At 38.3% G+C, this 8,401-nt stretch overlaps 1 long non-coding RNA gene across 1 annotated transcript; it reads left to right on the top strand.

Moving 5' to 3' along the window:
- Positions 1 to 936: 936 nt before the first annotated feature.
- Positions 937 to 4,444, top strand: LOC140843547 (uncharacterized). The gene is made up of 3 exons (XR_012121393.1): positions 937 to 1,073; positions 1,605 to 1,717; positions 4,353 to 4,444. It is a non-coding gene; the product is annotated as an uncharacterized lncRNA (long non-coding RNA).
- The last annotated feature ends 3,957 nt before the right edge of the window (positions 4,445 to 8,401 follow it).

The raw sequence follows: 8,401 nt of genomic DNA on the forward strand, positions 1-8,401 counted from the left end.
ACCCTCCTTTTCCTCCAAGAATTTCTGACTTAACACTTTTTAAAACAATAAGCATTATTGTAACTAATTGCCAAATGTGAAAGAGATTATAAAAATCTTTCCAAATAAAGAGGGTTATAAGTAAATCACCTTATCTTAAAATTTGGTGCAATACAATTACTGCAAAATGTCAGTTGGTTTACTTTCCTCTAAATCACCATTCCTAAAAACTGTGTGTATCTTAAGCTCAGAGAAAAGTAATATGTTTTCAATTTCTGCTCTTAAAGTTTCGCTGTCCTTGGCTAGAGGCGAATTCCCTCTCTCTGCCTCTCGCTTTCTAGAACTTGAAGAGAGTATATGTTCAAGAGGAGCATCAGAATTTACTGCACACAGCTGGTCAAGTTCCTCTTTTAACGGAGATGCATTTGAGAAATCAATTTGATGGTAATTTTAAGAATAGATAAATGCATCATCGCACACGAGGATTTTAAACTCCTAGTTAATGCTGTCCTCTGTTACGTCTCGGAAGTTACCCCCCAATTTTTATTTTTTAATTATAACAAGAAACTAATTCAGAACTCCTATCAAGCCTGCAGTGCTGTTCTCCGAAAGGAGTCCCATCACTCCTGCAATGAGCCCCTTAGGAGGCCTCAGGGAAATCAGACATCCAAGTAAACACATTCAGGTTCACAAAGGACCCCTAGAAGGAATGAAGACGGGCTGCCCTAAACGCGCTCCCTTCTCGTGCCTTATGCCTTCAGTTGGCGGTGGTGCCGTTATTTATTTCACCCTCTAGAAACCAGCCCAGCAAACGACCCACCGGCAGAGGAGCCCCGTTCGCGTCCTGCCTTTGTTCGGCGGCCCGGGCTGCGTCCCCCGCCCGGCCCAGCAGCCCGGGGAGCGCGGTGATTAATGCGCACGCCGCCCGCGCGGCCCGCAGGCCGGCCCCTGGCTGCTCCCGGGCAGGCGGGCCGCGCGGCCGCGGCTGTCACTGCGCCTTTAACTGCCTTTCCCGCGTCTGCCCGCCCGCCGCCCACAGCTGGGCCTCCCCGCGGCCTGACCGACTGCCTCCTGCACCCTGGGACTCGGGCAGGGTGCGTTCATTACTCATCTGTGACAATAACCCATCGAGTAAGATGTAGAACTCAATTCCAGCAGAAAGACCTATAATATCGGAGTCAGGAGGTTATCGCTAGGGGACCTGCACCTTGCTCCTGCCTCCCTTATCGAGAGCTTTACAGCCTCTGCTGGGGCAGCATCTTGCAGAGCTGAGGGAGGCAGATTTGGCCTCAGATTAGCATACATCTTCCTAAGTGGTACTACATTTAATTAAAAAGTACACCTTGGTTAATGTGTTTTTCCTTACTGTAGTGTAGGAAAAGAGGAGATGTACATTCTAAGAGCTGGGCTCACTGGAGAGGAAAAGCAAACAGATCTGTACACTCGTGACCCTGCCGTTCCCATCCTCTCCTCTTCCAGCGGAGGTGAATTACTCCCTGGTGCCTGGGAGTCCTCTCCCTGCAGCCCACCAGGCATGCCCCAAACTAAAAGGACACCAGGCAGCACCTGGTCCTTAGCCCCGCAATATATTTTTTCCAACTGCGCTTTTATATTTTCCTCTGCAGGGCAGAGTGTTTGAGCTCCAGGCTCAAGTTTTGATGCGGGCGTCACTGAATGGAGCATTTCCCACCTCCAATCTGAGGACAGTTTGAAAGCAAACAGCCCAAGTGCAAGACAGGTTTGATCTGGATGGGAAGGACATCCCTGGACTATGTCTTTTTATCATTTAATCACCTTCTAGAACCATTTACATCACAATGCTGAAGTAAAACACCAGTGTTAGACTCAGTTTCATTACATTAAACAGATATTCATCAAACTGTAATAATTAACCAGACATAAGAGAAGATTCATTGCATTGATAAGAAAATCCAGGTCATGACCACAGTATCATTGGAAACCAATCATGCACTTAAACACTGTAAACTGCTTAAAGTATTTTTCAGTGATTTCAGAAGGCTTATTCACTGCCATGTAATATTGCAGAACCCAATTTTAGAATACTGGTAGACTATGAAAAAAAAAATGACTGAGAGAAATTTTTTTTAGAAATCGTTTAAGAGTAAAAAAAACAAAATAATAAAAACTGAGTATATTATTTCATGTCCATGCAATGATAATTATGTATATCTTCTCTAAATGCTTTGTCCTGACATCACCGTCCTGAAATTTTTCGACTTTAACCTCAATTTTAGCAAGTTATCCTCTTCTAAATAACAGTCCCCCACAGATTTGCTGTTTTCTGGTTCTGCACTTTTTGCCACTTCACAATTTCCCACCTTCTCCTGCTGCCATTTCCACCATGTCAAGTCTGTGCCATTTTAGTTGGAAATATATTTAAATATGTAACAGCAGTCACCATCACTCATGTGCCTTCCCTGTTAAAAAGAGTATTTCAGAAACGTCCAGGTATTGGCGGAGAAGGTAAGGAATTGCTTAAATCAGCATTTCCAGAGGTCCACAAACCTTAGTTCCTTAAAGTGTTCATAGTTGTTGATTATTTTTTAATTGTAGTTGCTATTTGGGAAAGTCTGAGTTAAAAAAAAGACTCTCAACAAATCTTCTCAGAATCTGCAAAATATCTCCAAACATTGTAATACTCCAAGAGGCAAAAGCATCACTTATTTCTCAAATAGATTTTACTGTAGAACCTTTTCAGGTAGCATCTGTGAGGGGTAGCTTCCCATGGAAAACAGGTAGAGAACCCTGTACCTTCCTTTTTATTAGATGGCATATTAGGGACTTTGCTAATATTGCAGTTTCTTTTGAGGGTCATAAGGTAGGAGGGAGGATGAAAAAATGAAAAGCAAATGTAATAAAATATGTAAAACTTTTAGTACAGTTCTTGGACCCTATAAGATGGTATTCATTATTATTACTATAAAAAGTAACCTTCTCTCTGATGCTTTTTGCTCCTGCCCCAAAGTGCTACCTTCCCTAAGCTCCCCTAGCACTCAGCTTATGTCTCTAGCAGAGCAGTTATTAATTGCTTTATAATAATCACTTCATATAAGTGTCTCTTCCTTCACTTCTTAGAAGAGGGGTCAATGTTTAACTCATTCTTCTGTCTCTACTTCCTACCACCAACTAGGTACATGACTGGCATTCATAGGAGTCTGTTAGGAGCTTTAAGGGAATTAATCAGCCAGTAACTAATATTGTATTCATCTTGGCATACTACAATATAGAATGTTTCTAAATATATAACAGGATCAAGACCTGCCCTCTACCCCCTCAAAGAAATAAAGGACAATTCAAACATGTTATAACAGAAGCAGTATCACAACTGCATCAACCACATATGAAGGCTGCTGTTTTTGTGCCAGGCATTGTGCTAGATACTTTTACATATATTATCCGCCTCATCTTCGTAACACCTCCCTGAGGTAGATGCTGTCATCTGCACTAGATAAATGAGAAACCTGAGGCTGGAGGGGCTAGTTTGCCTGGAGCCATGCAGGGAGTGTACAGCGGAGCAGAGATTTGAATCCAAGCTGCCTGCGTCCAAACCCATGTTAGCTGCTCTGCTCTATGGACAAGGAAGCTAAATATGTAGGAGAGCCCAGAGTTCTGTGATTCTTTCTTCCTTGCTTAGATAGTCTTCAATAGCTGGAAAAAAAAAAAGGAAGGACGAAAAAGATACCGTTCATCTGACCTTCCTTACCATCCTGCAGCAGAGAGTGGAGTAGAGGGGAAAGTCATCAGGTTTTAGGATCAGTTTCTTTGATTTTGTAAGACAAACTAGTTTCTCTGCATCTCGGTTTTCTTATTATACATGAATGTTACAATGTTTGTTAGTCAGTTAAATGTAAAAAATCAAGTACAACTCAAAAGATGATATGATGATGATGGCATGTTTTCCTCCTTTCTTTTAGGGCTTACCTTCCCACCGGCTGGCAGAAACTAACACCTTCAGCTCTGTTCTTCTCACTCATTCTCGGATCCCTTAGGAGCACTTCTGCCTATCATCTCCCTTGACCTGCTCTTCCAGATTCTAATCACTGACCTTTTTGTTGTCAAATCCAGTGCTCTTTCTCAATCCTTATTTTCCTTGTCTTCTGTGATATTTACAACTGGTTTAAAATAATGTTTACTAAGGATTTTCTCATTTAAGAAGTAATCCTTATTCACTGTTTACAATTTTAAAAATATAAGAAAAATATGGAGAAACTAAAATCACACGAGACCCAGATGAGATTGGGAAAAGGGAGAAAGGGTCAAGCAAGAGGGTACTCCCCAACTTTGAAGTTTGAAATGCCCAGCGAAGTCCCGAGAATGCACGTATTTCAGAAAGTGAAGTGTGTATGTTTCAGGAGGTGGGCCAAGAAAAGACAACTATCAAAAGTGCCGTTCACATGTGCAGATGCTATGCTGGACCAGAGGGCCAGTTCCAGTCCTGCTGAGGAAGGACAACTTGCAGAGGTCAGCTGCATTGCCAGATCCTTCCTGCCAATCATCTGTGTGAGTGAAAAATTCCTCTGGGATGGGGGAGAATTGTGAGCCTGCCTATACCTTGAGTCTTTGCATAAATCATTTACCTACCCACTAAAGACACTTATCTGATTTTTCCTGGAACACTCAGAAGCCCTAAAGAAGACCTAGGACACCTGGATGGCCAGAGGAAAGCCAAGCTCCCATGTATACTATTGGACCCAAGCAGGGCACCCTATTCCTTCAGAGAGTGGTGATATCCTATTCCATGGAGAGCCAGCCATGGCCGGCATGACACTGTCAGCAAGGAACTAGGAGTAGTACTGAAGGTTAGGGCCGTAAGGAAGAGAAACTCATCAGAAGGTAGAAGTCAGTCAGCCCTTGCTGAGTCCTTACTGAGGCTTGTGACATTACTCACATCTAGTTCACCTTTTCAGCTCTTTGGGGAGGGGTTTTCATTCATCGCCCATCTCAGAATAGGAAGGTAAACAACCATAACATACGGGGGCAGTGATTAGGGGAGCTACATCAGGATAAGCATCTCTATACAGGGGTTTTAAGTTAATCCTGCATCAAAAATGAATTATTGTGAGGTGAGGGCAATGTTAATAATATAATTTACAATCTCAACTAAGAGTAAACATCAAGAAGAGGCCAAAACTCTAAAGGTCTCTACAACTTTTAGTACCATAGAGTCCCATCCAGAAGGTTCACAAGTTAAATAGGTCTGAACAAAATCATGAAGTTGATTCTTGAGCTCTGATGAAAAAATATTAATAGAAATATAATTAGCATTGGACTTGTTAAGCTGCTAGGATATAATCACTGGAGGCCATTTGCCCAGCCCATGAAGAAGATGTACCCAAGAGATGTAGAAAGAGACGAACCTAACAATAGGATTGTGCCCTGGATCTGTGCCTGAAGTCAGAGCCATTCTCAAGTTTCCAGCTAGGAGAATTAATAAATCCCCTTTGGGGGGACTAAATCATTAAATTTAATTAATAATGAAGTATGCAGATTACTTAAAAGAGATAAAATATAAATAAAATTATATTACATATAATAAAATATAAATAAGATTATTTTCTTTCTATAATTTGTCTGAAGTGTCTATAAGATTTGAATAGATGAGATAGAGAATTTGCTTAAAGAGAGTGGAAGGCATTTGCTAATTTTTGTCTCTTATTTAATTGGAAGTCAATATAGAACAGTAGATTAAAGAAAGTTCAATATTACTATCACCTAGGTTTAAGTTTTGGTTGCACCAACTACTAGATGGGTGACCTTGTACACATTGTATAACATCTCTGTACCTCACACACCTCATATATAAAATAAGGGATATAGTACTGCCTCATAAGGTTGTTATAATAATTTAATGAATTAATGCCTATAACACATTAGCACTTTAGCACACTGTAGCACTCTATAAATCTTATTTACCATTATTATTAAGGGCTAACAGGGTAGAGTGAAACCAGACTGTGGGATTTTTGTTCTATGATGGGCATTTCAGGGATGATAATGGAATAAGCCTCGGAACAGTGATAATACCAGGCTTTTAATCACATAACTGTTAAGTGATATTAACATTAGCCTCCAGAAATACTGGTGGACCATGGATATAAATAAAAAAATGAATCATAAACATAAAAATGAGTCATTTGTCTGAATAACATTCAGTTGTCATACTGCCTTGTTATGTCATTTACAAATATGACAGTGTACATATTCCTCAAGACAAATCAAATATAAATATAATAAGTTGGGTCCTAACCATGCCCTATCAAGCATTCACAATCTTTCTTAATAAAGCTGAATCTTTAAACTCGCTGGGTCTCTTATCTTCTCTACTGTATGAACCATTTTTCAAAATAACAACTAAAAAGTAAGTGAAAATATCATTGATTCCAGTCCCCTAATCTTGATATTGAGCTAGAAATTGTAAGTTTGTCTTGGCAGCTTCTTTTTTCCTCAGCCACATTTACTTGAGCTTTTGATGAGTATGAAGGAATATATGTATCAGAACCATGATGTGTATATAAATATATATATATATATTTGGCTAAATGTCTAAAATGAAATCAAACTCTTGATCTTAACAATGTTAGGGGTTGGGGAGCTTCTGTCTTAAGGTTTTGAGAACTGGTTTTCTTTATCTAATTCAACTTGGATAAATTAGGAATTCTGAGATGGATATAATTCTATCAATAACTATATTGATTATTTGTGATCCATTTGAATGCCATATTAGGCATAATTGAAATAGAAGACTATTTGACAAAGCCATTACAAGGGAGGAAAACAATAGATCAATATCTATTGTAAACATAGATGTAAAAATCCTCAAGAAAATATTAGCAAATCAAATCCAACATTGTAAGAAAAATTATACACCATGACCAAGTGGGATTTATTTCAGCCAGGCAAGGGTGATTTAACATTTGAAAAGCAATGTAATCCATTGCATCAACAGGCTAAAAAAGAAAAATCATATGCTCATATCTATGTATACAGGAAAAGCATTTGACAAAATGCAATATCTGCTCATGATTTTAAAAAAATCTCAGTAAGTTATAAATAGAGAAAAATTTCTTCAACTTGACAAAGAACATACAAAAAACCTATAGGCAATATCACACTTAATGGTAAGAGATTAGATATTTTCCCGATAAGATCAGGACCAAGCAAGGATGCCCCCTCACTACTGTTTTGCAACATCATACTGGCAGTCCCAGCAAAATAATAGAAGTAAAAGAAAATTTTTCCTTGGAAAAATAAGGAAAGAATATAAAAGGTATACAGATTGGGAAGAAAGAAATAAAACTGTCTTTGTGTACAGATAACATGCTTGTTTATGTGGAAAATCCCAAAGAATCAATGAAAAACTCCCAAAACTAATAATTGTTTATAGCAAGCTTGCAAGACACAAGGTAAATACAGAAATTTAATTGCTCTCCTATATACTAGCAGTGGAAATTGAATTTTAAAATTAAAAACACTATTTACATTAGTAGCAAACAAATGAAATACTTAGGCGTAAATCTAACAAAATATGTATCATGTCTATATGAGGAAAACCACAACTCCAATGAACAAGCTCAAAGAAGTTTTAAATAAATAAAAAGATTTTCCTTGCTCATAGATAGGAAAATTCAATATTGTTAAGATGTCAATTCATCCCAACTTGACCTACAGGTTCAACTCAATCCAAGTAAAAATCTCAGTTAATTACTTTGTAGATATCACAAACTGATTCTAAAACTTACACAGAGAGAAAAAAGACCCAGAAAAGCCAGCACAATATTGGAGTAAAAGAACAAAATCAGAGGACTGACAGTACACTACTTCGAGATTTATCATAAAGTTATAGTAATCAAGAAAGTGCAGTCTTGGTGAAAGAATAAACAAATAGATCAATGAATCAGAATAAAGAATCCAGAAATAGATCCACACAAATACAGTCAATTAATCTTTGACAGAGGAGCAAATGCAAACCATTGGAGAAAGAATAGCATTTTCAACAACTGGTGCAGGAACAACTGGACACCTGGACACACACATACCAAAAAAAGAAAGAAACTAGATGATGACCTTACATATTTCAAAAAGATTAACTCAAAATGGATCACAGAACTAAAGGTAAAATGCAAAACTATGTAACTTCTAGAAGAGAACATAGGAGAAAATCTAGGCAACCTTGGGTTTGGCAAAGAGTTTTTAGATACAACACCAAAAACACAAACCATGAAAGAAAAAAATGGATAAGCTGGACTTCATTAAATTAAAACTTCTGCTCTGTGAAAGATACTATTAAGAGAATGGAAGGATGAACCACAGACTGGGAAAAAATATTTGCAAAATATATATATCTCTGTATCCAAAATATAGAGAGAATTTTTAAGAAGAAAACAGATAACCTAATTAAAAA

This window comes from Manis javanica, chromosome 9 (assembly GCF_040802235.1).
Source record: "Manis javanica isolate MJ-LG chromosome 9, MJ_LKY, whole genome shotgun sequence".
Taxonomy (NCBI): Eukaryota; Metazoa; Chordata; class Mammalia; order Pholidota; family Manidae; genus Manis; species Manis javanica.